This window comes from Pseudophryne corroboree, unplaced genomic scaffold, assembly GCF_028390025.1.
Source record: "Pseudophryne corroboree isolate aPseCor3 unplaced genomic scaffold, aPseCor3.hap2 scaffold_494, whole genome shotgun sequence".
In the NCBI taxonomy this organism is placed as follows: Eukaryota; Metazoa; Chordata; class Amphibia; order Anura; family Myobatrachidae; genus Pseudophryne; species Pseudophryne corroboree.
The window spans coordinates 76,667-103,158 of record NW_026970101.1 but is presented as its reverse complement, the minus strand read 5'-3'; the positions used below and the strand labels follow the sequence as shown (position 1 = coordinate 103,158).

The window sequence follows — 26,492 nt, the reverse complement described above, 5'->3', positions numbered from 1 at the left end:
CTTGAAAAGAAACAGACATTTATTGTCATTGTTATGCAAATAAACTTACATTAAAGCTAACAAGAAAGCACACTCGTTCTGTCTTTAATCCGATAAAAGAAACCCCAATAATATGGGGCATGCAAAAATTGAGATAAAACTCAGTTTTGCTCCTCTCCACGGAAATCTTTAGTAAAAGGCGAAAGATTTGTTCGTTCTGAAGAGAAACCAGAGCATGACCAAGATTCCACCTGTCGCCTGAGTGCCGTGCCAGCAGTCCTCATTCAGATCAAAGTGAGCGCCCAATTTGAAAGAAAGCAGATTTCTCACCTGTCTTCTCCTTGCTATAAGCATGGTTTGTACTGTATTCCATGTGCTCCCAGATCTTTCAAGCAAGTAGCATGGTCAAGAAAGTTCTGTTTGAAAAGAAACAAACATTTACTGTCATTTCTATGCAAATGAGCTTACATTAAAGCACACTCATTCTATCTTTAAACCGATAAAAGAAACCCCAAAAAGATGGGGCATGCAAAAATTGAGATAAAACTCGGTTTTGCTCCTCTCCACGGAAATCTTTAGTAAAAGGCGAAAGATTTGTTCGTTCTGAAGAGAAACCAGAGCATGACCAAGATTTTAATCTGAAAATATGTGTTCTCCCTGCAGTTGTTGTCCCCAGATGAGAGTTCCCTTGTGCTGCCTCAGTTGAATCTCCTTTACTTGACAGGGGGATGCTCGAGCAGCGACCCTCCCCAGCTCTAGCCCAACTCCTACTTACCTGCCAGGTGAGATACTATGATCATGAAGGTGCTTCTCCCAGGGCAAGGCTCACCCATTGCACTCTGGGTGTGCTGCTTCTGCGTTTTCCCCAAATGTGGGAAACTTGACTGCATAATTTGTGTTTCCCCTGGTCGGCTCTCGTATAATTCAGATCTCTTTGTCTCAGGTCTCTCTCCAGCCTAGTTTGCTGTCTGTTTCCACTTCTCTTTTCTTGAGCCGCTCCCTTCTATGCCCTTGCGCACTATCCTGACTTCTACCGTCTGCTTACTTCGTGCCTTCCAACGCACAATGCAAACTACAGGTAGTGCTGCAGGGCCCACACCCTTTTACTTGCCTTACAGAGCGTCTCTGGAGCAGTTACAGTGCCCAGCTGCTGCAAGAAATCAGCTTGAATGCTTCAGGGGCTGGGGCATAGCCAACATGAGCCCCACACCGAAGGAGGGTGGAGGTGTGTAATGCGAACTAGGGGTCATCCAAGCGCCGCAAAAGGCCGCCATGCCCTGCACGCCCCTTGTCTCTTTTCATATGCAGACGAGGGTTGAAGCCAACTTTGACCCACTGTTTGGATGACATCACCATATGCAAATCCATCTGCTGCAGGCCTTCCCCCAGGAATGCTTGCACTAGTTGTTGCATTTGGTTTGTTGTTTGGGGGTGCTTCAGTATTAGGCAGCCTTCTGCCCTCCCATGTTTATCTGAAAATATGTGTTCTCCCTGCAGTTGTTGTCCCCAGATGAGAGTTCCCTTGTGCTGCCTCAGTTGAATCTCCTTTACTTGACAGAGATGTGCCTGAGCAGCGGCCCTCCCCAGCCCTATCCCAAATCATACTTATTTTGCATAGGCGATACCATGGTCATGAAGATTGTTCTCCCAGGGTGAGGTTCATTCATTGCATTCTGGGTATGCTGACCCCTGTGATTTCCCCAAATGTGGGAAACTCGACTGCATTATTTGTGGTAGTGGGGGACTGTGTTTGTGCTTTCCTCCGGTCAGCTCTGGTAAAAATCAGATTTCTTTATATCAGATCTTCCTCTAGCCTTGTTCTTCTTTCGAGAGTTCCCTTGTGCTGCCTCAGTTGGATCTCTTTCACTTGAGAGGGGGGTGCCCGAGCAGCGACCCTCCCCAGCTCTAGCCCAACTCCTACTTACCTGCCAGGTGAGATACTATGATCATGAAGGTGCTTCTCCCAGGGCAAGGCTCACCCATTGCACTCTGGTTGTGCTGCCCCTGCGATTTCCCCAAATGTGGGAAACTTGACTGCATAATTTGTGTTTCCCTTGGTCATCTCTCGTATAATTCAGATCTCTTTGTCTCAGGTCTCTCTCCAGCCTAGTTTGCTGTCTGTTTCCACTTCTCTTTTCTTGAGCCGCTCCCTTCTATGCCCTTGCGCACTATCCTGACTTCTCCCGTCTGCTTACTTCGTGCCTTCCAACGCACAATGCAAACTACAGGTAGTGCTGCAGGGCCCACACCCTTTTACTTGCCTTACAGAGCAGCTCTGGAGCAGTTACAGTGCCCAGCTGCTGCAAGAAATCAGCTTGAATGCTTCAGGGGCTGGGGCATAGCCAACATGAGCCCCACACCGAAGGAGGGTGGAGGTGTGTAATGCGAACTAGGGGTCATCCAAGCGCCGCAAAAGGCCGCCATGCCCTGCACGCCCCTTTTCTCTTTTCATATGCAGACGAGGGTTGAAGCCAACTTTGACCCACTGCTTAGATGGCATCACCATATGCAAATCCATCTGCTGCAGGCCTTCCCCCAGGAATGCTTGCACTGGTTGTTGCATTTGGTTTGTTGTTTGGGGGTGCTTCAGTATTAGGCAGCCTTCTGCCCTCCCATGTTCATCTGAAAATATGTGTTCTCCCTGCAGTTGTTGTCCCCAGATGAGAGTTCCCTTGTGCTGCCTCAGTTGAATCTCCTTTACTTGAAAGAGATGTGCCTGAGCAGCGGCCCTCCCCAGCCCTATCCCAAATCATACTTATTTTGCATAGGAGAGACCATGGTCTTGAAGATTGTTCTCCCAGGGTGAGGTTCATTCATTGCATTCTGGGTATGCTGACCCCTGTGATTTCCCCAAATGTGGGAAACTCAACTGCATTATTTGTGGTAGTGGGGGACTGTGTTTGTGCTTTCCTCTGGTCAGCTCTGGTAAAAGTCAGATTTCTTTGTTTCAGATCTTCCTCTAGCCTTGTTCTTCTTTCGAGAGTTCCCTTGTGCTGCCTCAGTTGGATCTCCTTCACTTGACAGGGGGGTGCCCGTGCAGCGACTCTCCCCAGCTCTAGCCCAACTTCTACTTACCTGCCAGGTGAGATACTATAATCATGAAGGTGCTTCTCCCAGGGCAAGGCTCACCCATTGCACTCTGGATGTGCTGCCCCTGCGATTTCCCCAAATGTGGGAAACTTGACTGCATAATTTGTGTTTCCCCTGGTCGGCTCTCGTATAATTCAGATCTCTTTGTCTCAGGTCTCTCTCCAGCCTAGTTTGCTGTCTGTTTCCACTTCTCTTTTCTTAAGCCGCTCCATTCTATGGCCTTGCGCACTATCCTTACTTCTCCCGTCTGCTTACTTTGTGCCTTCCAATGCACAATGCAAACTACAGGTAGTGCTGCAGGGCCCACACCCTTTTACTTGCCGTACAGAGCAGCTCTGGAGCAGTTACAGTGCCCAGCTACTGCAAGAAATCAGCTTGAATGCTTCAGGGGCTGGGGCATAGCCAACATGAGCCCCACACCGAAGGAGGGTGGAGGTGTTTAATGCGAACTAGGGGTCATCCAAGCGCCGCAAAAGGCCGCCATGCCCTGCATGCCCCTTTTCTCTTTTCATATGCAGACGAGGGTTGAAGCCAACTTTGACCCACTGCTTTGGATGACATCACCATATGCAAATCCATCTGCTGCAGGCCTTCCCCCAGGAATGCTTGCACTAGTTGTTGCATTTGGTTTGTTGTTTGGGGGTGCTTCAGTATTAGGCAGCCTTCTGCCCTCCCATGTTCATCTGAAAATATGTGTTCTCCCTGCAGTTGTTGTCCCCAGATGGGAGTTCCCTTGTGCTGCCTCAGTTGAATCTCCTTTACTTGACAGAGATGTGCCTGAGCAGCGGCCCTCCCCAGCCCTATCCCAAATCATACTTATTTTGCATAGGAGATACCATTTTCATGAAGATTGTTCTCCGAGGGTGAGGTTCATTCATTGCATTTTGGGTATGCTGACCCCTGTGATTTCCCCAAATGTGGGAAACTCGACTGCATTATTTGTGGTAGTGGGGGACTGTGTTTGTGCTTTCCTCTGGTCAGCTCTGGTAAAAATCAGATTTCTTTATATCAGATCTTCCTCTAGCCTTATTCTTCTTTCGAGAGTTCCCTTGTGCTGCCTCAGTTGGATCTCTTTCACTTGAGAGGGGGGTGCCCGAGCAGTGACCCTCCCCAGCTCTAGCCCAACTCCTACTTACCTGCCAGGTGAGATACTATGATCATGAAGGTGCTTCTCCCAGGGCAAGGCTCACCCATTGCACTCTGGTTGTGCTGCCCCTGCGATTTCCCCAAATGTGGGAAACTTGACTGCATAATTTGTGTTTCCCTTGGTCATCTCTCGTATAATTCAGATCTCTTTGTCTCAGGTCTCTCTCCAGCCTAGTTTGCTGTCTGTTTCCACTTCTCTTTTCTTAAGTGCCTTCCAATGCACAATGCAAACTACAGGTAGTGCTGCAGGGCCCACACCCTTTTACTTGCCGTACAGAGCAGCTCTGGAGCTGTTACAGTGCCCAGCTGCTGCAAGAAATCAGCTTGAATGCTTCAGGGGCTGGGGCATAGCAAACATGAGCCCCACACCGAAGGAGGGTGGGGGTGTTTAATGTGAACTAAGGGTCATCCAAGCGCCGCAAAAGGCCGCCATGCCCTGCATACCCCTTTTCTCTTTTCATATGCAGATGAGGGTTCCAGCCAACTTTGGCCCACTGCTTGGATGACATCACCGTATGCAAATCCGTCTTCTGCAGAACTTCCCCCAGGAATGCTTGTACTAGTTGTTGCATTTGGTTTGTTGTTTGGGGGTGCTTCAGTATTAGGCAGCCTTCTGCCCTCCCATGTTCATCTGAAAATATGTGTTCTCCCTGCAGTTGTTGTCCCCAGATGGGAGTTCCCTTGTGCTGCCTCAGTTGAATCTCCTTTACTTGACAGAGATGTGCCTGAGCAGCGGCCCTCCCCAGCCCTATCCCAAATCATACTTATTTTGCATAGGAGATACCATTTTCATGAAGATTGTTCTCCGAGGGTGAGGTTCATTCATTGCATTTTGGGTATGCTGACCCCTGTGATTTCCCCAAATGTGGGAAACTCGACTGCATTATTTGTGGTAGTGGGGGACTGTGTTTGTGCTTTCCTCTGGTCAGCTCTGGTAAAAATCAGATTTCTTTATATCAGATCTTCCTCTAGCCTTGTTCTTCTTTCGAGAGTTCCCTTGTGCTGCCTCAGTTGGATCTCTTTCACTTGAGAGGGGGGTGCCCGAGCAGTGACCCTCCCCAGCTCTAGCCCAACTCCTACTTACCTGCCAGGTGAGATACTATGATCATGAAGGTGCTTCTCCCAGGGCAAGGCTCACCCATTGCACTCTGGTTGTGCTGCCCCTGCGATTTCCCCAAATGTGGGAAACTTGACTGCATAATTTGTGTTTCCCTTGGTCATCTCTCGTATAATTCAGATCTCTTTGTCTCAGGTCTCTCTCCAGCCTAGTTTGCTGTCTGTTTCCACTTCTCTTTTCTTGAGCCGCTCCGTTCTATGCCCTTGCGCACTATCCTGACTTCTCCCGTCTGCTTACTTCGTGCCTTCCAACGCACAATGCAAACTACAGGTAGTGCTGCAGGGCCCACACCCTTTTACTTGCCTTACAGAGCAGCTCTGGAGCAGTTACAGTGCCCAGCTGCTGCAAGAAATCAGCTTGAATGCTTCAGGGGCTGGGGCATAGCCAACATGAGCCCCACACCGAAGGAGGGTGGAGGTGTGTAATGCGAACTAGGGGTCATCCAAGCGCCGCAAAAGGCCGCCATGCCCTGCACGCCCCTTTTCTCTTTTCATATGCAGACGAGGGTTGAAGCCAACTTTGACCCACTGCTTGGATGGCATCACCATATGCAAATCCATCTGCTGCAGGCCTTCCCCCAGGAATGCTTGCACTAGTTGTTGCATTTGGTTTGTTGTTTGGGGGTGCTTCAGTATTAGGCAGCCTTCTGCCCTCCCATGTTCATCTGAAAATATGTGTTCTCCCTGCAGTTGTTGTCCCCAGATGAGAGTTCCCTTGTGCTGCCTCAGTTGAATCTCCTTTACTTGACAGAGATGTGCCTGAGCAGCGGCCCTCCCCAGCCCTATCCCAAATCATACTTATTTTGCATAGGAGAGACCATGGTCTTGAAGATTGTTCTCCCAGGGTGAGGTTCATTCATTGCATTCTGGGTATGCTGACCCCTGTGATTTCCCCAAATGTGGGAAACTCAACTGCATTATTTGTGGTAGTGGGGGACTGTGTTTGTGCTTTCCTCTGGTCTGCTCTGGTAAAAGTCAGATTTCTTTGTTTCAGATCTTCCTCTAGCCTTGTTCTTCTTTCGAGAGTTCCCTTGTGCTGCCTCAGTTGGATCTCCTTCACTTGACAGGGGGGTGCCCGTGCAGCGACTCTCCCCAGCTCTAGCCCAACTTCTACTTACCTGCCAGGTGAGATGCTATAATCATGAAGGTGCTTCTCCCAGGGCAAGGCTCACCCATTGCACTCTGGATGTGCTGCCCCTGCGATTTCCCCAAATGTGGGAAACTTGACTGCATAATTTGTGTTTCCCCTGGTCGGCTCTGGTATAATTCAGATCTCTTTGTCTCAGGTCTCTCTCCAGCCTAGTTTGCTGTCTGTTTCCACTTCTCTTTTCTTAAGCCGCTCCATTCTATGGCCTTGCGCACTATCCTTACTTCTCCCGTCTGCTTACTTTGTGCCTTCCAATGCACAATGCAAACTACAGGTAGTGCTGCAGGGCCCACACCCTTTTACTTGCCGTACAGAGCAGCTCTGGAGCAGTTACAGTGCCCAGCTAATGCAAGAAATCAGCTTGAATGCTTCAGGGGCTGGGGCATAGCCAACATGAGCCCGACACCGAAGGAGGGTGGAGGTGTTTAATGCGAACTAGGGGTCATCCAAGCGCCGCAAAAGGCCGCCATGCCCTGCACGCCCCTTTTCTCTTTTCATATAAAGACGAGGGTTGAAGCCAACTTTGACCCACTGCTTTGGATGACATCACCATATGCAAATCCATCTGCTGCAGGCCTTCCCCCAGGAATGCTTGCACTAGTTGTTGCATTTGGTTTGTTGTTTGGGGGTGCTTCAGTATTAGGCAGCCTTCTGCCCTCCCATGTTCATCTGAAAATATGTGTTCTCCCTGCAGTTGTTGTCCCCAGATGAGAGTTCCTTTATGCTGCCTCAGTTGAATCTCCTTTACTTGACAGAGATGTGCCTGAGCAGCGGCCCTCCCCAGCCCTATCCCAAATCATACTTATTTTGCATAGGAGAGACCATGGTCATGAAGATTATTCTCCCAGTATGAGGTTCATTCATTGCATTCTGGGTATGCTGACCCCTGTGATTTCCCCAAATGTGGGAAACTCGACAGCATTATTTGTGGTAGTGGGGGACTGTGTTTGTGTTTTCCTCTGGTCAGCTCTGGTAAAAGTCAGATTTCTTTGTCTCAGATCTTCCTCTAGCCTTGTTCTTCTTTCGAGAATTCCCTTGTGCTGCCTCAGTTGGATCTCCTTCACTTGACAGGGGGGGTACCCGAGCAGCGACCCTCCCCAGCTCTAGCCCAACTCCTACTTACCTGCCAGGTGAGATACTATGATCACGTAGGTGCTTCTCCCAGGGCAAGGCTCACCCATTGCACTCTGGGTGTGCTGCTCCTGCGATTTCCCCAAATGTGGGAAACTTGACTGCATAATTTGTGTTTCCCCTGGTCGGCTCTCGTATAATTCAGATCTCTTTGTCTCAGGTCTCTCTCCTGCCTAGTTTGCTGTCTGTTTCCACTTCTCTTTTCTTAAGTGCCTTCCAATGCACAATGCAAACTACAGGTAGTGCTGCAGGGCCCACACCCTTTTACTTGCCTTACAGAGCAGCTCTGGAGCTGTTACAGTGCCCAGCTGCTGCAAGAAATCAGCTTGAATACTTCAGGGGCTGGGGCATAGCCAACATGAGCCCCACACCGAAGGAGAATGGAGGTGTTTAATGCGAACTAGGGGTCATCCAAGCACCGCAAAAGGCCGCCATGCCCTGCATAACCCTTTTTTCTTTGCATATGCAGATGAGGGTTCCAGCCAACTTTGGCCCACTGCTTGGATGACATCACCGTATGCAAATCCGTCTTCTGCAGACCTTCTCCCAGGAATGCTTTTACTAGTTGTTGCATTTGGTTTGTTGTTTGGGGGTGCTTCAGTATTAGGCAGCCTTCTGCCCTCCCATGTTCATCTGAAAATATGTGTTCTCCCTGCAGTTGTTGTCCCCAGATGAGAGTTCCCTTGTGCTGCCTCAGTTGAATCTCCTTTACTTGACAGAGATGTGCCTGAGCAGCGGCCCTCCCCAGCCCTATCCCAAATCATACTTATTTTGCATAGGAGATACCATGGTCATGAAGATTGTTCTCCCAGGGTTAGGTTCATTCATTGCATTCTGGGTATGCTGACCCCTGTGATTTCCCCAAATGTGGGAAACTCAACTGCATTATTTGTGGTAGTGGGGGACTGTGTTTGTGCTTTCCTCTGGTCAGCTCTGGTAAAAGTCAGATTTCTTTGTCTCAGATCTTCCTCTAGCCTTGTTCTTCTTTCGAGAGTTCCCTTGTGTTGCCTCAGTTGGATCTCCTTCACTTGACAGGGGGGTGCCCGAGCAGCGACCCTCCCCAGCTCTAGCCCAACTCCTACTTACCTGCCAGGTGAGATACTATGATCATGTAGGTGCTTCTCCCAGGGCAAGGCTCACCCATTGCACTCTGGGTGTGCTGCCCCTGCGATTTCCCCAAATGTGGGAAACTTGACTGCATAATTTGTGTTTCCCCTGGTCGGCTCTCATATAATTCAGATCTCTTTGTCTCAGGTCTCTCTCCAGCCTAGTTTGCTGTCTGTTTCCACTTCTTTTTTCTTGAGCCCCTCCCTTCTATACCCTTGTGGACTCTCTTGACTTCTCCTCCTGTCTGCTTACTTTGTGCCTTCCAACGCACAATGCAAACTACAGGTAGTGCTGCAGGGCCCACACCCTTTTACTTGCCTTTCAGAGCAGCTCTGGAGCTGTTACAGTGCCCAGCTGCTGCAAGAAATCAGCTTGAATGCTTCAGGGGCTGGGGCATAGCCAACATGAGCCCCACACCGACGGAGGGTGGAGGTGTTTAATGCGAACTAAGGGTCATCCAAGCGCCGCAAAAGGCCGCCATGCCCTGCATACCCCTTTTCTCTTTTCATATGCAGATGAGGGTTCCAGCCGACTTTGGCCCACTGCTTGGATGACATCACCGTATGCAAATCCGTCTTCTGCAGACCTTCCCCCAGGAATGCTTGTACTATTTGTTGCATTTGGTTTGTTGTTTGGGGTGCTTCAGTATTAGGCAGCCTTCTGCTCTCCCATGTTCATCTGAAAATATGTGTTCTCCCTGCAGTTGTTGTCCCCAGATGAGAGTTCCCTTGTGCTGCCTCAGTTGAATCTCCTTTACTTGACAGAGATGTGCCTGAGCAGCGGCCCTCCCCAGCCCTATCCCAAATCATAGTTATTTTGCATAGGAGATACCATGGTCATGAAGATTGTTCTCCCAGGGTGAGGTTCATTCATTGCATTCTGGGTATGCTGACCCCTGTGATTTCCCCAAATGTGGGAAACTCGACTGCATTATTTGTGGTAGTGGGGGACTGTGTTTGTGCTTTCCTCTGGTCAGCTCTGGTAAAAGTCAGATTTCTTTGTCTCAGATCTTCCTCTAGCCTTGTTCTCTTTTTGAGAGTTTCCTTGTGCTGCCTCAGTTGGATCTCCTTCACTTGACAGGGGGGTGCCCGAGCAGCGACCCTCCCCAGCTCAAGCCCAACTCCTACTTACCTGCCAGGTGAGATACTATGATCAGGAAGGTGCTTCTCCCAGGGCAAGGCTCACCCATTGCACTCTGGGTGTGCTGCTCCTACGATTTCCCCAAATGTGGGACACTTGATTGCATAATTTGTGTTTCCTCTGGTCGGCTACTCGTATAATTCAGATCTCTTTGTCTCAGGTCTCTCTTTAGCCTAGTTTGCTGTCTGTTTCCACTTCTCTTTTCTTGAGCCCCTGCCTTCTATGCCCTTGTGCACTCTCCTGACTTCTCCTGTCTGCTTATTTTGTGCCTTCCAACGCACAATGCAAACTACAGGTAGTGCTGCAGGGCCAACACCCTTTTACTTGCCTTACAGAGCAGCTCTGGAGCTGTTACAGTGCCCAGCTGCTGCAAGAAATCAGCTTGAATGCTTCAGGGGCTGGGGCATAGCCAACATGAGCCCCACACCGACGGAGGGTGGAGGTGTTTAATGCGAACTAAGGGTCATCCAAGCACCGCAAAAGGCCGCCATGCCCTGCATAACCCTTTTCTCTTTTCATATGCAGATGAGGGTTCCAGCCAACCTTGGCCCACTGCTTGGATGACATCACCGTATGCAAATCCGTCTTCTGCAGACCTTTTCCCAGGAATGCTTGTACTAGTTGTTGCATTTGGTTTGTTGTTTGGGGGTGCTTCAGTATTAGGCAGCCTTCTGCTCTCCCATTTTCATCTGAAAATATGTGTTCTCCCTGCTGTTGTTGTCCCCAGATGAGAGTTCCCTTGTGCTGCCTCAGTTGAATCTCCTTTACTTGACAGAGATGTGCCTGAGCAGCGGCCCTCCCCAGCCCTATCCCAAATCATACTTATTTTGCATAGGAGATACCATTATCATGAAGATTGTTCTCCCAGGGTGAGGTTCATTCATTGCATTCTGGGTATGCTGACCCCTGTGATTTCCCCAAATGTGGGAAACTCGACTGCATTATTTGTGGTAGTGGGGGACTGTGTTTGTGCTTTCCTCTGGTCAGCTCTGGTAAAAGTCAGATTTCTTTGTCTCAGATCTTCCTCTAGCCTTGTTCTTTTTTCGAGAGTTTCCTTGTGCTGCCTCAGATGGATCTCCTTCACTTGGCAGGGGGGTGCCCGAACAGCGACCCTCCCCAGCTCTAGCCCAACTCCTACTTACCTGCCAGGTGAGATACTATGATCAGGAAGGTGCTTCTCCCAGGGCAAGGCTCACCCAATGCACTCTGGGTGTGCTGCTCCTAAGATTTCCCCAAATGTGGGACACTTGATTACATAATTTGTGTTTCCTCTGGTCGGCTCTCGTATAATTCAGATCTCTTTGTCTCAGGTCTCTCTCCAGCCTAGTTTGCTGTCTGTTTCCACTTCTCTTTTCTTGAGCCGCTCCCTTCTATGCCCTTGTGCACTATCCTGACTTCCCCGTCTGCTTACTTTGTGCCTTCCAACGCACAATGCAAACTACAGGTAGTGCTGCAGGGCCCACACCCTTTTACTTGCTTTACAGAGCAGCTCTGGAGCTGTTACAGTGCCCAGCTGCTGCAAGAAATCAGCTTGAATGCTTCAGGGGCTGGGGCATAGCCAACATGAGCCCCACACCGAAGGAGGGTGGAGGTGTTTAATGCGAACTAGGGGTCATCCAAGCGCCGCAAAAGGCCGCCATGCCCTGCACACCCCTTTTTTATTTTCATATGCAGACGAGGGTTGAAGCCAACTTTGACCCACTGCTTGGATGACATCACCATATGCAAATCCATCTGTGGCAGGCCTTCCCCCAGGAATGCTTGCACTAATTGTTGCATTTGGTTTGTTGTTTGGGGGTGCTTCAGTATTAGGCAGCCTTCTGCCCTCCCATGTTCATCTGAAAATATATGTTCTCCCTGCAGTTGTTGTCCCAAGATGAGAGTTCCCTTGTGCTGCCTCAGTTGAATCTCCTTTACTTGACAGAGATGTGCATGAGCAGCGGCCCTCCCCAGCCCTATTCCAAATCATACTTATTTTGCATAGGAGATACCATGGTCATGAAGATTTTTCTCCCAGGGTGAGGTTCATTCATTGCATTTTGGGTATGCTGACCGCTGTGATTTCCCCAAATGTGGGAAACTTGACTGCATTATTTGTGGTAGTGGGAGACTGTGTTTGTGCTTTCCTCTGGTCAGCTCTGGTAAAAGTCAGATTTCTTTGTCTCAGATTTTCCTTTAGCCTTGTTCTTCTTTCGAGAGTTCCCTTGTGCTGCCTCAGTTTGATCTCCTTCACTTTACAGGGGGGTACACGAGCAGCGACCCTCCCCAGCTCTAGCCCAACTCCTACTTACCTGCCAGGTGAGATACTATGATCATGAAGGTGCTTCTCCCAGGGCAAGGCTCACCCATTGTACTCTGGGTGTGCTGCTCCTGCGATTTCCCCAAATGTGGGAAACTTGACTGCATAATTTGTGTTTCCCCTGGTCGGCTCTCGTATAATTCAGATCTCTTTGTCTCAGGTCTCTCTCCAGCCTAGTTTGCTGTCTGTTTCCACTTCTCTTTTCTTCAGCCGCTCCCTTCTATACCCTTGTGCACTATCCTGACTTCTCCTCCCGTCTGCTTACTTTGTGCCTTCCAATGCACAATGCAAACTACAGGTAGTGCTGCAGGGCCCACACCCTTTTACTTGCCTTACAGAGCAGCTCTGGAGCTGTTACAGTGCCCAGCTCCTGCAAGAAATCAGCTTGAATGCTTCAAGGGCTGGGGCATAGCCAACATGAGCCCCACACCGAAGGAGGGTGGAGGTGTTTAATGCAAACAAGGGGTCAGACAAGCGCCGCAAAAGGCCACCATGCCCTGCACGCCCCTTTTCTGTTTTCATATGCAGACGAGGGTTGAAGCCAACTTTGACCCACTGCTTGGATGACATCACCATATGCAAATCCATCTGCGGCAGGCCTTCCCCCAGGAATGCTTGCACTAGTTGTTGCATTTGGTTTGTTGTTTGGGGGTGCTTCAGTATTAGGCAGCCTTCTGCCCTCCCATGTTCATCTGAAAATATGTGTTCTCCCTGCAGTTGTTGTCCCCAGATGAGAGTTCCCTTGTGCTGCCTCAGTTGAATCTCCTTAACTTGACAGAGATGTGCCTGAGCAGCGGCCCTCCCCAGCTCTATCCCAAATCATACTTATTTTGCATAGGAGATACCATGGTCATGAAGATTATTCTCCCAGGGTGAGGTTCATTCATTGCATTCTGGGTATGCTGACCCCTGTGATTTCCCCAAATGTGGGAAACTTGACTGCTTTATTTGTGGTAGTGGGGGACTGTGTTTGTGTTTTCCTCTGGTCAGCTCTGGTAAAAGTCAGATTTCTTTGTTTCAGATCTTCCTCTAGCCTTGTTCTTCTTTCGAGAGTTCCCTTGTGCTGCCTCAGTTGGATCTCCTTCACTTGACAGGGGGGTGCCCGAGCAGAGACCCTCCCCAGCTCTAGCCCAACTCCTACTTACCTGCCAGGTGAGATACTATGATCATGAAGGTGCTTCTCCCAGGGCAAGGCTCACCCATTGCACTCTGGGTGTGCTGCCCCTGCGATTTCCCCAAATGTGGGAAACTTGACTGCATAATTTGTGTTTCCCCTGGTCGGCTCTCGTATAATTCAGATCTCTTTGTCTCAGGTCTCTCTCCAGCCTAGTTTGCTGTCTGTTTCCACTTCTCTTTTCTTAAGCCGCTCCCTTCTATGCCCTTGCGCACTATCCTGACTTCTCCTCCTGTCTGCTTACTTTGTGCCTTCCAACGCACAATGCGAACTACAGGTAGTGCTGCAGGGCCCACACCCTTTTACTTGCCTTACAGAGCAGCTCTGGAGCTGTTACAGTGCCCAGCTGCTGCAAGAAATCAGCTTGAATGCTTCAGGGGCTGGGGCATAGCCAACATGAGCCCCACACCGAAGGAGGGTGGAGGTGTTTAATGCAAACAAGGGGTCAGACAAGCGCCGCAAAAGGCCACCATGCCCTGCACGCCCCTTTTCTCTTTTCATATGCAGACGAGGGTTGAAGCCAACTTTGACCCACTGCTTGGATGACATCACCATATGCAAATCCATCTGCGGCAGGCCTTCCCCCAGGAATGCTTGCACTAGTTGTTGCATTTGGTTTGTTGTTTGGGGGTGCTTCAGTATTAGGCAGCCTTCTGCCCTCCCATGTTCATCTGAAAATATATGTTCTCCCTGCAGTTGTTGTCCCCAGATGAGAGTTCCCTTGTGCTGCCTCAGTTGAATCTCCTTTACTTGATAGAGATGTGCATGAGCAGCGGCCCTCCCCAGCCCTATTCCAAATCATACTTATTTTGCATAGGAGATACCATGGTCATGAAGATTTTTCTCCCAGTGTGAGGTTCATTCATTGCATTTTGGGTATGCTGACCCCTGTGATTTCCCCAAATGTGGGAAACTTGACTGCATTATTTGTGGTAGTGGGAGGCTGTGTTTGTGATTTCTTCTGGTCAGCTCTGGTAAAAGTCAGATTTCTTAGTCTCAGATTTTCCTTTAGCCTTGTTCTTCTTTCGAGAGTTCCCTTGTGCTGCCTCAGTTGGATCTCCTTCACTTTACAGGGGGGTACCCGAGCAGCAACCCTCCCCAGCTCTAGACCAACTCCTACTTACCTGCCAGGTGAGATACTATGATCATGAAGGTGCTTCTCCCAGGGCAAGGCTCACCCATTGTACTCTGGGTGTGCTGCTCCTGCGATTTCCCCAAATGTGGGAAACTTGACTGCATAATTTGTGTTTCCCCTGGTCGGCTCTCGTATAATTCAGATCTCTTTGTCTCAGGTCTCTCTCCAGCCTAGTTTGCTGTCTGTTTCCACTTCTCTTTTCTTCAGCCGCTTCCTTCTATACCCTTGTGCACTATCCTGACTTCTCCTCCCGTCTGCTTACTTTGTGCCTTCCAATGCACAATGCAAACTACAGGTAGTGCTGCAGGGCCCACACCCTTTTACTTGCCTTACAGAGCAGCTCTGGAGCTGTTACAGTGCCCAGCTGCTGCAAGAAATCAGCTTGAATGCTTCAGGGGCTGGGGCATAGCCAACATGAGCCCCACACCGAAGGAGGGTGGAGGTGTTTAATGCAAACTAGGGGTCAGTCAAGCGCCGCAAAAGGCCACCATGCCCTGCACGCCCCTTTTCTGTTTTCATATGCAGACGAGGGTTGAAGCCAACTTTGACCCACTGCTTGGATGACATCACCATATGCAAATCCATCTGCGGCAGGCCTTCCCCCAGGAATGCTTGCACTAGTTGTTGCATTTGGTTTGTTGTTTGGGGGTGCTTCAGTATTAGGCAGCCTTCTGCCCTCCCATGTTCATCTGAAAATATGTGTTCTCCCTGCAGTTGTTGTCCCCAGATGAGAGTTCCCTTGTGCTGCCTCAGTTGAATCTCCTTAACTTGACAGAGATGTGCCTGAGCAGCGGCCCTCCCCAGCTCTATCCCAAATCATACTTATTTTGCATAGGAGATACCATGGTCATGAAGATTATTCTCCCAGGGTGAGGTTCATTCATTGCATTCTGGGTATGCTGACCCCTGTGATTTCCCCAAATGTGGGAAACTCGATTGCTTTATTTGTGGTGGTGGGGGACTGTGTTTGTGTTTTCTTCTGGTCAGCTCTGGTAAAAGTCAGATTTCTTTGTTTCAGATCTTCCTCTAGCCTTGTTCTTCTTTTGAGAGTTCCCTTGTGCTGCCTCAGTTGGATCTCCTTCTCTTAACAGGGGGGTGCCCGAGCAGCGACCCTCCCCAGCTCTAGCCCAACTCCTACTTACCTGCCAGGTGAGATACTATGATCATGAAGGTGCTTCTCCCAGGGCAAGGCTCACCCATTGCACTCTGGGTGTGCTGCCCCTGCGATTTCCCCAAATGTGGGAAACTTGACTGCATAATTTGTGTTTCCCCTGGTCGGCTCTCGTATAATTCAGATCTCTTTGTCTCAGATCTCTCTACAGCCTAGTTTGCTGTCTGTTTCCACTTCTCTTTTCTTCAGCCGCTCCCTTCTATACCCTTGTGCACTATCCTGACTTCTCCTCCCGTCTGCTTACTTTGTGCCTTCCAATGTACAATGCAAACTACAGGTAGTGCTGCAGGGCCCACACCCTTTTACTTGCCTTACAGAGCAGCTCTGGAGCTGTTACAGTGCCCAGCTGCTGCAAGAAATCTGCTTGAATGCTTCAGGGGATGGGGCATGGCCAACATGAGCCCCACACCAAAGGAGGGTGGAGGTGTTTAATGCGAACTAGGGGTCATCCAAGCGCCGCAAAAGGCCGCCATGCCCTGCACGCCCCTTTTCTCTTTTCATATGCAGATGAGGGTTGAAGCCAACTTTGACCAACTGCTTGGATGACATCACCGTATGCAAATCCGTCTTCTGCAGAACTTCCCCCAGGAATGCTTGCACTAGTTGTTGCATTTGGTTTGTTGTTTGGGGGTGCTTCAGTATTAGGCAGCCTTCTGCCCTCCCATGTTCATCTAAAAATATGTGTTCTCCCTGCAGTTGTTGTCCCCAGATGAGAGTTCCCTTGTGCTGCCTCAGTTGAATCTCCTTTACTTGACAGAGATGTGCCTGAGCAGCGGCCCTCCCCAGCCCTATTCCAAATCATACTTATTTTGCATAGGAGATACCATGGTCATGAAGATTGTTCTCTCAGGGTGAGGTTCATTCATTGCATTTTGGGTATGCTGACCCCTGTGATTTCCCCAAATGTGGGAAACTTGACTGCATTATTTGTGGTAGTGGGGGACTGTGTTTGTGCTTTCCTCTGGTCAGCTCTGGTAAAAGTCAGATTTCTTTGTCTCATATTTTACTCTAGCCTTGTTCTTCTTTCGAGAGTTCCCTTGTGCTGCCTCAGTTGGATCTCCTTCACTTGACAGGGGGGTACCCGAGCAGCGACCCTCCCCAGCTCTAGCCCAAATCCTACTTACCTGCCAGGTGAGATACTATGATCATGAAGGTGCTTCGAACAGGGCAAGGCTCACCCATTGCACTCTGGGTGTGCTGCTCCTGCGATTTCCCCAAATGTGGGAAACTTGACTGCATAATTTGTGTTTCCCCTGGTCGGCTCTCGTATAATTCAGATCTCTTTGTCTCAGGTCTCTCTCCAGCCTAGTTTGCTGTCTGTTTCCACTTCTCTTTTCTTGAGCTGCTCCCTTCTATGCCCTTGCGCACTATCCTGACTTCTCCTCCTCTCTGCTTACTTTGTGCCTTCCAACGCACAATGCGAACTACAGGTAGTGCTGCAGGGCCCACACCCTTTTACTTGCCTTACAGAGCAGCTCTGGAGCTGTTACAGTGCCCAGCTGCTGCAAGAAATCAGCTTGAATGCTTCAGGGGCTGGGGCATAGCCAACATGAGCCCCACACCGAAGGAGGGTGGAGGTGTTTAATGCGAACTAGGGGTCATCCAAGCGCCGCAAAAGGCCGCCATGCCCTGCACGCCCCTTTTCTCTTTTCATATGCAGACGAGGGTTGAAGCCAACTTTGACCCACTGCTTGGATGACATCACCATATGCAAATCCGTCTTCTGCAGAACTTCCCCCAGGAATGCTTGTACTAGTTGTTGCATTTGGTTTGTTGTTTGGGGGTGCTTCAGTATTAGGCAGCCTTCTGCCCTCCCATGTTCATCTGAAAATATGTGTTCTCCCTGCAGTTGTTGTCCCCAGATGAGAGTTCCCTTGTGCTGCCTCAGTTGAATCTCCTTTACTTGACAGAGATGTGCATGAGCAGCGGCCCTCCCCAGCCCTATTCCAAATCATACTTATTTTGCATAGGAGATACCATGGTCATGAAGATTGTTCTCCCAGGGTGAGGTTCATTCATTGCATTCTGGGTATGCTGACCTCTGTGATTTCCCCAAATGTGGGAAACGCGACTGCTTTATTTGTGGTAGTGGGGGACTGTGTTTGTGTTTTCCTCTGGTCAGCTCTGGTAAAAGTCAGATTTCTTTGTCTCATATTTTACTCTAGCCTTGTTCTTCTTTCGAGAGTTCCCTTGTGCTGCCTCAGTTGGATCTCCTTCACTTGACAGGGGGGTACCCGAGCAGCGACCCTCCCCAGCTCTAGCCCAAATCCTACTTACCTGCCAGGTGAGATACTATGATCATGAAGGTGCTTCTCCCAGGGCAAGGCTCACCCATTGCACTCTGGGTGTGCTGCTCCTGCGATTTCCCCAAATGTGGGAAACTTGACTGCATAATTTGTGTTTCCCCTGGTCGGCTCTCGTATAATTCAGATCTCTTTGTCTCAGGTCTCTCTCCAGCCTAGTTTGCTGTCTGTTTCCACTTCTCTTTTCTTGAGCCGCTCCCTTCTATGCCCTTGCGCACTATCCTGACTTCTCCTCCTCTCTGCTTACTTTGTGCCTTCCAACGCACAATGCGAACTACAGGTAGTGCTGCAGGGCCCACACCCTTTTACTTGCCTTACAGAGCAGCTCTGGAGCTGTTACAGTGCCCAGCTGCTGCAAGAAATCAGCTTGAATGCTTCAGGGGCTGGGGCATAGCCAACATGAGCCCCACACCGAAGGAGGGTGGAGGTGTTTAATGCGAACTAGGGGTCATCCAAGCGCCGCAAAAGGCCGCCATGCCCTGCACGCCCCTTTTCTCTTTTCATATGCAGACGAGGGTTGAAGCCAACTTTGACCCACTGCTTGGATGACATCACCATATGCAAATCCGTCTTCTGCAGAACTTCCCCCAGGAATGCTTGTACTAGTTGTTGCATTTGGTTTGTTGTTTGGGGGTGCTTCAGTATTAGGCAGCCTTCTGCCCTCCCATGTTCATCTGAAAATATGTGTTCTCCCTGCAGTTGTTGTCCCCAGATGAGAGTTCCCTTGTGCTGCCTCAGTTGAATCTCCTTTACTTGACAGAGATGTGCATGAGCAGCGGCCCTCCCCAGCCCTATTCCAAATCATACTTATTTTGCATAGGAGATACCATGGTCATGAAGATTGTTCTCCCAGGGTGAGGTTCATTCATTGCATTCTGGGTATGCTGACCTCTGTGATTTCCCCAAATGTGGGAAACGCGACTGCTTTATTTGTGGTAGTGGGGGACTGTGTTTGTGTTTTCCTCTGGTCAGCTCTGGTAAAAGTCAGATTTCTTTGTTTCAGATCTTCCTCTAGCCTTGTTCTTCTTTCGAGAGTTCCCTTGTGCTGCCTCAGTTGGATCTCCTTCACTTGACAGGGGGGTGCCCGAGCAGCGACCCTCCCCAGCTCTAGCCCAACTCCTACTTACCTGCCAGGTGAGATACTATGATCATGAAGGTGCTTCTCCCAGGGCAAGGCCCACCATTGCACTCTGGGTGTGCTGCCCCTGCGATTTCCCGAAATGTGGGAAACTTGACTGCATAATTTGTGTTTCCCCTGGTCGGCTCTCGTATAATTTAGATCTCTTTGTCTCAGGTCTCTCTCCAGCCTAGTTTGCTGTCTGTTTCCACTTCTTTTTTCTTGAGCCCCTCCCATCTATACCCTTGTGCACTATCCTGACTTCTCCTCCCGTCTGCTTACTTTGTGCCTTCCAATGCACAATGCAAACTACAGGTAGTGCTGCAGGGCCCACACCCTTTTACTTGCCTTACAGAGCAGCTCTGGAGCTGTTACAGTGCCCAGCTGCTGCAAGAAATCAGCTTGAATGCTTCAGGGGCTGGGGCATAGCCAACATGAGCCCCACACCGAAGGAGGGTGGAGGTGTTTAATGCAAACTAGGGGTCAGCCAAGCGCCGCAAAAGGCCACCATGCCCTGCACGCCCCTTTTCTCTTTTCATATGCAGACGAGGGTTGAAGCCAACTTTGACCCACTGCTTGGATGACATCACCATATGCAAATCCATCTGCGGCAGGCCTTCCCCCAGGAATGCTTGCACTAGTTGTTGCATTTGGTTTGTTGTTTGGGGGTGCTTCAGTATTAGGCAGCCTTCTGCCCTCCATGTTCATCTGAAAATATGTGTTCTCCCTGCAGTTGTTATCCCCAGATGAGAGTTCCCTTGTGCTGCCTCAGTTGAATCTCCTTTACTTGACAGAGATGTGCCTGAGCAGCGGCCCTCCCCAGCTCTATCCCAAATCATACTTATTTTGCATAGGAGATACCATGGTCATGAAGATTATTCTCCCAGGGTGAGGTTCATTCATTGCATTCTGGGTATGCTGACCCCTGTGATTTCCCCAAATGTGGGAAACTCGACTGCTTTATTTGTGGTAGTGGGGGACTGTGTTTGTGTTTTCCTCTGGTCAGCTCTGGTAAAAGTCAGATTTCTTTGTTTCAGATCTTCCTCTAGCCTTGTTCTTCTTTCGAGAGTTCCCTTGTGCTGCCTCAGTTGGATCTCCTTCACTTGACAGGGGGGTGCCCGAGCAGCGACCCTCCCCAGCTCTAGCCCAACTCCTACTTACCTGCCAGGTGAGATACTATGATCATGAAGGTGCTTCTCCCAGGGCAAGGCTCACCCATTGCACTCTGGGTGTGCTGCCCCTGCGATTTCCCCAAATGTGGGAAACTTGACTGCATAATTTGTGTTTCCCCTGGTCGGCTCTCGTATAATTCAGATCTCTTTGTCTCAGGTCTCTCTCCAGCCTAGTTTGCTGTCTGTTTCCACTTCTCTTTTCTTTAGCCGCTCCCTTCTATACCCTTGTGCACTATCCTGACTTCTCCTCCCGTCTGCTTACTTTGTGCCTTCCAATGCACAATGCAAACTACAGGTAGTGCTGCAGGGCCCACACCCTTTTACTTGCCTTACAGAGCAGCTCTGGAGCTGTTACAGTGCCCAGCTGCTGCAAGAAATCAGCTTGAATGCTTCAGGGGATGGGGCATGGCCAACATGAGCCCCACACCAAAGGAGGGTGGAGGAGTTTAATGCGAACTAGGGGTCATCCAAGCACCGCAAAAGGCCGCCAAGCCCTGCACGCCCCTTTTCTCTTTTCATATGCAGATGAGGGTTGAAGCCAACTTTGACCCACTGCTTGGATGACATCACCGTATGCAAATCCGTCTTCTGCAGAACTTCCCCCAGGAATGCTTGCACTAGTTGTTGCATTTGGTTTGTTGTTTGGGGGTGCTTCAGTATTAGGCAGCCTTCTGCCCTCCCATGTTCATCTGAAAATATGTGTTCTCCCTGCAGTTGTTGTCCCCAGATGAGAGTTCCCTTGTGCTGCCTCAGTTGAATCTCCTTTACTTGACAGAGATGTGCCTGAGCAGCGGCCCTCCCCAGCCCTATTCCAAATCATACTTATTTTGCATAGGAGATACCATGGTCATGAAGATTGTTCTCCCAGGGTGAGGTTCATTCATTGCATTTTGGGTATGCTGACCCCTGTGATTTCCCCAAATGTGGGAAACTTGACTGCATTATTTTTGGTAGTGGGGGACTGTGTTTGTGCTTTCCTCTGGTCAGCTCTGGTAAAAGTCAGATTTCTTTGTCTCAGATTTTCCCCTAGCCTTGTTCTTCTTTCGAGAGTTCCCTTGTGCTGCCTCAGTTGGATCTCCTTCACTTTACAGGGGGGTACCCGAGCAGCGACCCTCCCCAGCTCTAGCCCAACTCCTACTTACCTGCCAGGTGAGATACTATGATCATGAAGGTGCTTCTCCCAGGGCAAGGCTCACCCATTGCACTCTGGGTGTGCTGCCCCTGCGATTTCCCCAAATGTGGGAAACTTGACTGCATAATTTGTGTTTCCCCTGGTCGGCTCTCGTATAATTCAGATCTCTTTGTCTCAGGTCTCTCTCCAGCCTAGTTTGCTGTCTGTTTCCACTTCTCTTTTCTTGAGCCGCTCCCTTCTATGCCCTTGCGCACTATCCTGACTTATCCTCCTGTCTGCTTACTTTGTGCCTTCAAACGCACAATGCGAACTACAGGTAGTGCTGCAGGGCCCACACCCTTTTAGTTGCCTTACAGAGCAGCTCTGGAGCTGTTACAGTGCCCAGCTGCTGCAAGAAATCAGCTTGAATGCTTCAGGGGCTGGGGCAGAGCCAACATGAGCCCCACACAAAAGGAGGGTGGGGGTGTTTAATGCGAACTAAGGGTCATCCAAGCACCGCAAAAGGCCGCCATGCCCTGCATGCCCCTTTTCTCTTTTCATATGCAGATGAGGGTTCCAGCCAACTTTGGCCCACTGCTTGGATGACATCACCGTATGCAAATCCGTCTTCTGCAGACCTTCCCCCAGGAATGCTTGTACTAGTTGTTGCATATGGTTTGATATTTGATGGTGCTTCAGTATTAGGCAGCCTTCCGCCCTCCCATGTTCATCTGAAAAGATGTGGTCTCCCTGCAGTTGTTGTCCCCAGACGAAAGTTCCCTTGTGCTTCCTCAGTTGAATCTCCTTAACTTGACGGGGGAGGGGCTGCCCGAGCAGCCACCCTCCCCAGCCCTATCCCAACTCATACTTATTTTGCATATGAGATCTCTTGATCATGAAGATTGTTCTCACAGGGTGAGGTTCATCCATTATATTTTAAAATAGGAAGGTACAAATTACATATTTGAATTGCATCTATGTGTTGGATTCAAATGTCCCCCCCCCCCACTTCCTTTCTCAATTGTGCCCGTCAGCAGCTATTCTAAGGTTGCTGCCAATGGGTGTGACACATTAATTTCTTCTGTGGGGTACACTGGACTCCACAAGGATTCACATTGGGGTGTAGAGTAGGATCTTGATCTGAGGCACCAACCGGCTCAAAGCTTTTGACTGTTCCCAAGAAGCTCAGTGCATTCTCCTCTATAACCCCGCTTCCATGAACAGGGAGCTCAGTTTGCAGTTGGTGCCTTCAGTAGCAGGCCACTTAACAGGGGCCTGCCTCAGGCAGCCTATTCTTAGCTATTAATTTTGACAAGAAAAGAAGAACTTGTTTTATGAGAATCTACAAGGGCTGCAGCAGGCTAGGTCTAATAGACATCTTTACTGCAGCTTCATCACTCCCAGCGGCGCTGTATACTCCCGTGCCCTGGTTGCTGGGTCACTGCAGCGGAGGCTCCGGTTTCTTCCTAAGGTCAGTCACACACACACCGCCCTTCCGGATCACGAGGCCGCTGATGAAGGGGAGCGTGGCCGTAGGGGGTGGACCGTGTGCGCACTGGCGTGGACACTGATTACTGGGCAGCCGCTCCACTAGCCACCAGGTACAGTTAAGGAGCACAGGTCTGGGGGTTTTTCTCCTATATTAAACCAATTTTGTACTGCCCGCAGCGCATTGTGATAGGTAATAGGGCCTGATTCAGGTTGGATTGCAATCACAATAAGCGATCCAACTGCAAAAATTGCTAAGAGCATACGCATGTGCCTGCATTTTCTGCGGCACCCCGCAGAGAATGCGATCGCCTCTGCCTGTCAATCGGGGCAGGGGGGGAGAGGGGGGTCAGCAACACTCCATTTCCAAGTCAGGGATGGAGCGGTGCGGGGGCAAGGCTTCAAAATGGGGTCTGCAATGGAGGAGACACAGGGGGCGTGGTCACAGCGGCTGTATTACATCACATTCAGCCGCTGTGATCACAAAAATGGTGGCGGCTTCCTGCGCGCACATACAGTCTGCACCAGCAGGAGGCTACACCATTTTTTATGATCACGCTGAACTGCAGTGCGACTGCAATTACAGCATGGTCAAGAAGGGAGGCGTCATGCTGGGTGGCCATTAGAGATGAGCGGGTTCGGTTCCTCGGAATCCGAACCCGCCCGAACTTCACCCTTTTTTGCACGGGTCCGAGCAGACTCGGATCCTCCCGCCTTGCTCGGTTATCCCGAGCGCGCCCGAACGTCATCATCCCGCTGTCGGATTCTCACGAGACTCGGATTCTATATAAGGAGCCGCGCGTCGCCGCCATTTTCACACGTGCATTGAGATTGATAGGGAGAGGACGTGGCTGGCGTCCTCTCCGTTTAGATTAGAAGATAGAGACGAGTGACATTTGATTTACTACTAATTTGGGGAGCAGTTGAACTTGTCAGGAGTACTCAGTAGTGCAGAGTTTTGCTGATAGTGACCACCAGTTTTATTATTTATAATCCGTTCTCTGCCTGAAAAAAAACGATACACATACCATATATGTGCTCAGCCTCAGTGTGCTGCATGATATATCATCTATGTATATCTGACTGTGCTGAGTGCTCACTGCTCACACAGCTTAATTGTGGGGGAGACTGGGGAGCAGTTATAGCAGGAGTACAGTGCACACTTTTGCTGCCAGTGTGACCACCAGTATATTGTCTGCCTGAAAAAGTTAAACACTCCTGTGGTGTTTTTTTTATTTTATTCTATAAACGCATTCTGCTGACAGTGTCCAGCAGGTCGGTCATACATTACATTATATAAATATTTACCTGCAGTAGTGTTATATTTTTTTTTCATCTCTATCATCTTTATCATCTCTATATTAGCAGACGCAGTACGGTAGTCCACGGCTGTGGCTATCTCTGTGTCGTCAGTGCTCGTCCATAATTGTATACCTACCTACCTGTGGTGGTTTTTTTTTTCTATCTTCTTCATACTAGTAGTTTAGGAGTCTGCTGACAGTGTCCACCAGGTCCATCATTATATTATATACCTACAGTAGTAATATATTTATTATATTATCTATACTAGCAGACGCAGTACGGTAGTCCACGGCTGTGGCTATCTCTGTGTCGTCAGTGCTCGTCCATAATTGTATACCTACCTGTGGTGGGGTGTTTTTTTTCTATCTTCTTCATACTAGTAGTTTAGGAGTCTGCTGACAGTGTCCACCAGGTCCGTCATTATATTATATACCTACAGTAGTAATATATTTAGTATATTATCTATACTAGCAGACGCAGTACGGTAGTCCACGGCTGTACCTACCTCTGTGTCGTCACTCGTCCATAATTGTATACCTAACTGTGGTGGGGTTTTTTTTTTCTATCTTCTTCATACTAGTAGTTTAGGAGTCTGCTGACAGTGTCCACCAGGTCCGTCATTATATTATATACCTACAGTAGTAATATATTTAGTATATTATCTATACTAGCAGACGCAGTACTGTAGTCCACGGCTGTACCTACCTCTGTGTCGTCACTCGTCCATAATTGTATACCTACCTGTGGTGGGGTTTTTTTTTCTATCTTCTTCATACTAGTAGTTTAGCAGTCTGCTGACAGTGTCCACCAGGTCCGTCATTATATTATATACCTACAGTAGTAATATATTTAGTATATTATCTATGCTAGCAGACGCAGTACGGTAGGCCACGGCTGTGGCTATCTCTGTGTCGTCAGTGCTCGTCCATAATTGTATACCTACCTACCTGTGGTGGGTTTTTTTTTCTATCTTCTTCATACTAGTAGTTTAGGAGTCTGCTGACAGTGTCCACCAGGTCCGTCATTATATTATATACCTACAGTAGTAATATATTTAGTATATTATATATACTAGCAGACGCAGTACGGTAGTCCACGGCTGTACCTACCTCTGTGTCGTCACTCGTCCATAATTGTATACCTACCTGTGGTGAAGTTTTTTTTCTATCTTCTTCATACTAGTAGTTTAGCAGTCTGCTGACAGTGTCCACCAGGTCCGTCATTACATTATATATACCTACAGTAGTTATATATATTTTTTTTTATATCATTAATTATCATCTCTATACTAGCAGACGCAGTACGGTAGGCCACGGCTGTGGCTATCTCTGTGTCGTCAGTGCTCGTCCATAATTGTATACCTACCTACCTGTGGTGGGGTTTTTTTTTCTATCTTCATCATACTAGTAGTTTAGCAGTCTGCTGACAGTGTCCACCAGGTCCGTCATTATATAATATATACCTACAGTAGTTATATATATATTTTTTTTATATCATTAATTATCATCTCTATACTAGCAGACGCAGTACGGTAGTCCACGGCTGTAGCTACCTCTGTGTCGTCAGTCACTCGTCATCCATAAGTATACTAGTATCCATCCATCTCCATTGTTTACCTGAGGTGCCTTTTAGTTGTGCCTATTAAAATATGGAGAACAAAAATGTTGAGGTTCCAAAAATAGGGAAAGATCAAGATCCACTTCCACCTCGTGCTGAAGCTGCTGCCACTAGTCATGGCCGAGACGATGAAATTCCATCAACGTCGTCTGCCGAGGCCGATGCCCAATGTCATAGTACAGAGCATGTAAAATTCAAAACACAAAAGATCAGTAAAAAAAAGGACTCAAAAATCTAAATAAAAATCGTCGGAGGAGAAGCGTAAACTTGCCAATATGCCATTTACCACACGGAGTGGCAAGGAACGGCTGAGGCCCTGGCCTATGTTCATGGCTAGTGGTTCAGCTTCACATGAGGATGGAAGCACTCAGCCTCTCGCTAGAAAAATGAAAAGACTTAAGCTGGCAAAAGCACAGCAAAGAACTGTGCGTTCTTCAAAATCACAAATCCACAAGGAGAGTCCAATTGTGTCGGTTGCGATGCCTGACCTTCCCAACACTGGACGTGAAGAGCATGCACCTTCCACCATTTGCACACCCCCTGCAAGTGCTGGAAGGAGCACCCGCAGTCCAGTTCCTGATAGTCAGATTGAAGATGTCAGTGTTGAAGTACACCAGGATGAGGAGGATATGGGTGTTGCTGGCGCTGGGGAGGTGAGGTGGTTTGTTTAAGTCAGGCACCCGGGGAGACACCTGTTGTCCGTGGGAGGAATATGGCCATTGACATGCCTGGTGAAAATACCAAAAA

The 26,492-nt window shown here is 49.1% G+C and overlaps 36 non-coding genes and 3 pseudogenes across 36 annotated transcripts; 37 read left to right on the top strand and 2 right to left on the bottom strand.

Moving 5' to 3' along the window:
- Nucleotides 1–100: 100 nt before the first annotated feature.
- LOC135030088 (U5 spliceosomal RNA) lies at nt 101–216 on the bottom strand. The gene has a single exon (XR_010226141.1). It is a non-coding gene; the product is annotated as a U5 spliceosomal RNA (small nuclear RNA).
- Nucleotides 217–486: 270 nt separating this feature from the next.
- Nucleotides 487–602, bottom strand: LOC135030092 (U5 spliceosomal RNA). Its single transcript, XR_010226146.1, has one exon. It is a non-coding gene; the product is annotated as a U5 spliceosomal RNA (small nuclear RNA).
- Nucleotides 603–746: 144 nt separating this feature from the next.
- LOC135030056 (U1 spliceosomal RNA) lies at nt 747–909 on the top strand. The gene has a single exon (XR_010226122.1). It is a non-coding gene; the product is annotated as a U1 spliceosomal RNA (small nuclear RNA).
- Nucleotides 910–1,580: 671 nt separating this feature from the next.
- LOC135030144 (U1 spliceosomal RNA) lies at nt 1,581–1,744 on the top strand. Its single transcript, XR_010226197.1, has one exon. It is a non-coding gene; the product is annotated as a U1 spliceosomal RNA (small nuclear RNA).
- A 152-nt stretch (nt 1,745–1,896) lies between these two features.
- On the top strand, nt 1,897–2,059 carry LOC135030039 (U1 spliceosomal RNA). Its single transcript, XR_010226107.1, has one exon. It is a non-coding gene; the product is annotated as a U1 spliceosomal RNA (small nuclear RNA).
- Nucleotides 2,060–2,730: 671 nt separating this feature from the next.
- On the top strand, nt 2,731–2,894 carry LOC135030127 (U1 spliceosomal RNA). The gene has a single exon (XR_010226180.1). It is a non-coding gene; the product is annotated as a U1 spliceosomal RNA (small nuclear RNA).
- A 152-nt stretch (nt 2,895–3,046) lies between these two features.
- On the top strand, nt 3,047–3,209 carry LOC135030047 (U1 spliceosomal RNA). Its single transcript, XR_010226113.1, has one exon. It is a non-coding gene; the product is annotated as a U1 spliceosomal RNA (small nuclear RNA).
- Nucleotides 3,210–3,881: 672 nt separating this feature from the next.
- LOC135030158 (U1 spliceosomal RNA) lies at nt 3,882–4,045 on the top strand. Its single transcript, XR_010226210.1, has one exon. It is a non-coding gene; the product is annotated as a U1 spliceosomal RNA (small nuclear RNA).
- Nucleotides 4,046–4,197: 152 nt separating this feature from the next.
- On the top strand, nt 4,198–4,360 carry LOC135030038 (U1 spliceosomal RNA). The gene has a single exon (XR_010226106.1). It is a non-coding gene; the product is annotated as a U1 spliceosomal RNA (small nuclear RNA).
- A 615-nt stretch (nt 4,361–4,975) lies between these two features.
- LOC135030157 (U1 spliceosomal RNA) lies at nt 4,976–5,139 on the top strand. The gene has a single exon (XR_010226209.1). It is a non-coding gene; the product is annotated as a U1 spliceosomal RNA (small nuclear RNA).
- A 152-nt stretch (nt 5,140–5,291) lies between these two features.
- On the top strand, nt 5,292–5,454 carry LOC135030037 (U1 spliceosomal RNA). Its single transcript, XR_010226105.1, has one exon. It is a non-coding gene; the product is annotated as a U1 spliceosomal RNA (small nuclear RNA).
- A 671-nt stretch (nt 5,455–6,125) lies between these two features.
- LOC135030116 (U1 spliceosomal RNA) lies at nt 6,126–6,289 on the top strand. Its single transcript, XR_010226169.1, has one exon. It is a non-coding gene; the product is annotated as a U1 spliceosomal RNA (small nuclear RNA).
- Nucleotides 6,290–6,441: 152 nt separating this feature from the next.
- On the top strand, nt 6,442–6,593 carry LOC135030059 (U1 spliceosomal RNA; annotated as a pseudogene).
- Nucleotides 6,594–7,276: 683 nt separating this feature from the next.
- Nucleotides 7,277–7,440, top strand: LOC135029985 (U1 spliceosomal RNA). The gene has a single exon (XR_010226055.1). It is a non-coding gene; the product is annotated as a U1 spliceosomal RNA (small nuclear RNA).
- Nucleotides 7,441–7,593: 153 nt separating this feature from the next.
- Nucleotides 7,594–7,756, top strand: LOC135030021 (U1 spliceosomal RNA). Its single transcript, XR_010226089.1, has one exon. It is a non-coding gene; the product is annotated as a U1 spliceosomal RNA (small nuclear RNA).
- A 615-nt stretch (nt 7,757–8,371) lies between these two features.
- Nucleotides 8,372–8,535, top strand: LOC135030046 (U1 spliceosomal RNA). The gene has a single exon (XR_010226112.1). It is a non-coding gene; the product is annotated as a U1 spliceosomal RNA (small nuclear RNA).
- A 152-nt stretch (nt 8,536–8,687) lies between these two features.
- Nucleotides 8,688–8,829, top strand: LOC135030043 (U1 spliceosomal RNA; annotated as a pseudogene).
- A 694-nt stretch (nt 8,830–9,523) lies between these two features.
- On the top strand, nt 9,524–9,687 carry LOC135030146 (U1 spliceosomal RNA). The gene has a single exon (XR_010226199.1). It is a non-coding gene; the product is annotated as a U1 spliceosomal RNA (small nuclear RNA).
- A 152-nt stretch (nt 9,688–9,839) lies between these two features.
- LOC135030014 (U1 spliceosomal RNA) lies at nt 9,840–10,003 on the top strand. Its single transcript, XR_010226083.1, has one exon. It is a non-coding gene; the product is annotated as a U1 spliceosomal RNA (small nuclear RNA).
- Nucleotides 10,004–10,674: 671 nt separating this feature from the next.
- Nucleotides 10,675–10,838, top strand: LOC135030057 (U1 spliceosomal RNA). The gene has a single exon (XR_010226123.1). It is a non-coding gene; the product is annotated as a U1 spliceosomal RNA (small nuclear RNA).
- A 152-nt stretch (nt 10,839–10,990) lies between these two features.
- Nucleotides 10,991–11,153, top strand: LOC135030080 (U1 spliceosomal RNA). Its single transcript, XR_010226134.1, has one exon. It is a non-coding gene; the product is annotated as a U1 spliceosomal RNA (small nuclear RNA).
- A 670-nt stretch (nt 11,154–11,823) lies between these two features.
- On the top strand, nt 11,824–11,987 carry LOC135029982 (U1 spliceosomal RNA). The gene has a single exon (XR_010226052.1). It is a non-coding gene; the product is annotated as a U1 spliceosomal RNA (small nuclear RNA).
- Nucleotides 11,988–12,139: 152 nt separating this feature from the next.
- LOC135030011 (U1 spliceosomal RNA) lies at nt 12,140–12,302 on the top strand. Its single transcript, XR_010226080.1, has one exon. It is a non-coding gene; the product is annotated as a U1 spliceosomal RNA (small nuclear RNA).
- A 674-nt stretch (nt 12,303–12,976) lies between these two features.
- LOC135029970 (U1 spliceosomal RNA) lies at nt 12,977–13,140 on the top strand. The gene has a single exon (XR_010226040.1). It is a non-coding gene; the product is annotated as a U1 spliceosomal RNA (small nuclear RNA).
- A 152-nt stretch (nt 13,141–13,292) lies between these two features.
- LOC135029999 (U1 spliceosomal RNA) lies at nt 13,293–13,455 on the top strand. The gene has a single exon (XR_010226068.1). It is a non-coding gene; the product is annotated as a U1 spliceosomal RNA (small nuclear RNA).
- Nucleotides 13,456–14,129: 674 nt separating this feature from the next.
- On the top strand, nt 14,130–14,293 carry LOC135029988 (U1 spliceosomal RNA). Its single transcript, XR_010226058.1, has one exon. It is a non-coding gene; the product is annotated as a U1 spliceosomal RNA (small nuclear RNA).
- Nucleotides 14,294–14,445: 152 nt separating this feature from the next.
- LOC135030010 (U1 spliceosomal RNA) lies at nt 14,446–14,608 on the top strand. Its single transcript, XR_010226079.1, has one exon. It is a non-coding gene; the product is annotated as a U1 spliceosomal RNA (small nuclear RNA).
- Nucleotides 14,609–15,282: 674 nt separating this feature from the next.
- LOC135029977 (U1 spliceosomal RNA) lies at nt 15,283–15,446 on the top strand. Its single transcript, XR_010226047.1, has one exon. It is a non-coding gene; the product is annotated as a U1 spliceosomal RNA (small nuclear RNA).
- A 152-nt stretch (nt 15,447–15,598) lies between these two features.
- Nucleotides 15,599–15,761, top strand: LOC135029997 (U1 spliceosomal RNA). Its single transcript, XR_010226067.1, has one exon. It is a non-coding gene; the product is annotated as a U1 spliceosomal RNA (small nuclear RNA).
- Nucleotides 15,762–16,435: 674 nt separating this feature from the next.
- LOC135030154 (U1 spliceosomal RNA) lies at nt 16,436–16,599 on the top strand. The gene has a single exon (XR_010226206.1). It is a non-coding gene; the product is annotated as a U1 spliceosomal RNA (small nuclear RNA).
- Nucleotides 16,600–16,751: 152 nt separating this feature from the next.
- On the top strand, nt 16,752–16,914 carry LOC135030050 (U1 spliceosomal RNA). Its single transcript, XR_010226116.1, has one exon. It is a non-coding gene; the product is annotated as a U1 spliceosomal RNA (small nuclear RNA).
- Nucleotides 16,915–17,588: 674 nt separating this feature from the next.
- Nucleotides 17,589–17,752, top strand: LOC135029975 (U1 spliceosomal RNA). Its single transcript, XR_010226045.1, has one exon. It is a non-coding gene; the product is annotated as a U1 spliceosomal RNA (small nuclear RNA).
- A 152-nt stretch (nt 17,753–17,904) lies between these two features.
- Nucleotides 17,905–18,067, top strand: LOC135030005 (U1 spliceosomal RNA). The gene has a single exon (XR_010226074.1). It is a non-coding gene; the product is annotated as a U1 spliceosomal RNA (small nuclear RNA).
- Nucleotides 18,068–18,741: 674 nt separating this feature from the next.
- Nucleotides 18,742–18,905, top strand: LOC135029974 (U1 spliceosomal RNA). Its single transcript, XR_010226044.1, has one exon. It is a non-coding gene; the product is annotated as a U1 spliceosomal RNA (small nuclear RNA).
- A 152-nt stretch (nt 18,906–19,057) lies between these two features.
- On the top strand, nt 19,058–19,198 carry LOC135030068 (U1 spliceosomal RNA; annotated as a pseudogene).
- A 694-nt stretch (nt 19,199–19,892) lies between these two features.
- On the top strand, nt 19,893–20,056 carry LOC135029960 (U1 spliceosomal RNA). Its single transcript, XR_010226030.1, has one exon. It is a non-coding gene; the product is annotated as a U1 spliceosomal RNA (small nuclear RNA).
- Nucleotides 20,057–20,208: 152 nt separating this feature from the next.
- LOC135029996 (U1 spliceosomal RNA) lies at nt 20,209–20,371 on the top strand. Its single transcript, XR_010226066.1, has one exon. It is a non-coding gene; the product is annotated as a U1 spliceosomal RNA (small nuclear RNA).
- Nucleotides 20,372–21,045: 674 nt separating this feature from the next.
- LOC135030133 (U1 spliceosomal RNA) lies at nt 21,046–21,209 on the top strand. Its single transcript, XR_010226186.1, has one exon. It is a non-coding gene; the product is annotated as a U1 spliceosomal RNA (small nuclear RNA).
- Nucleotides 21,210–21,361: 152 nt separating this feature from the next.
- On the top strand, nt 21,362–21,524 carry LOC135029995 (U1 spliceosomal RNA). Its single transcript, XR_010226065.1, has one exon. It is a non-coding gene; the product is annotated as a U1 spliceosomal RNA (small nuclear RNA).
- The last annotated feature ends 4,968 nt before the right edge of the window (nt 21,525–26,492 follow it).